Source organism: Otolemur garnettii, unplaced genomic scaffold (assembly GCF_000181295.1).
Source record: "Otolemur garnettii isolate 467f Iridium unplaced genomic scaffold, OtoGar3 scaffold00158, whole genome shotgun sequence".
In the NCBI taxonomy this organism is placed as follows: domain Eukaryota; kingdom Metazoa; phylum Chordata; class Mammalia; order Primates; family Galagidae; genus Otolemur; species Otolemur garnettii.
In genome coordinates, this window is record NW_003852553.1 from 2,655,889 (window position 1) to 2,656,599 (window position 711).

Sequence of the window (711 nt, forward strand, 5' to 3'; positions counted from 1 at the left end):
TCTCTCCCTCCCAGTGTGTTCTGGTCCATACTGTGATCCCCTCTACTTCCATGGTGAGTCCCTCTATACCTAAATCTTCCTCAGCTGTAGTGGTCTTGTCTACCCCAAGCCAGTTATTCTACATCCATGTTTTCAACTACTCTAATGGGTCTTGCAATAAATTCTCTTTCAAACTGTTTACCTGGTCCTCCAACTGCATGAACCACAACCTTAAATGTCTCCTAAATCAAGCTCATTACCTCTCCTGCACCCCCTACACCCATGGCTCTCAGTTGTTTTCTTAGCTTAATTAACAGAATGACCTTCATGCAAGATAGAAACCTCAGTCGGCCTTGGGCCCTCCCTTTGCCTCCAGCCAAATACAAATACAAAGAGCTGAATGCCCTTGAGTTTTTTTTTTTTTTTAACTTGGTCTTCCCATACCCCTGTTGCCTGTTGTAGTTCAGGTTCACCAGTTTCCTTTTACTTAAATCATTTCTGCAGGTCTGATTCTCTGGTGTCCCTATCTGCTTTGTTCATTTAATCACTCTCACTTGTTTGAGGTGACTTCCTAAAAAACAGAAATTCAGTAAACTATTAAAAGTGCTTCATGGCTCGGCGCCTATAGCTCAACAGGCTGAGGCGCCAGCCACGTACACCTAAGGTGGCGGGTTCGAATCCCCAGCCCGGACCCGCCAAACAACAATGATGGCTGCAACCAAAAAATGGCCA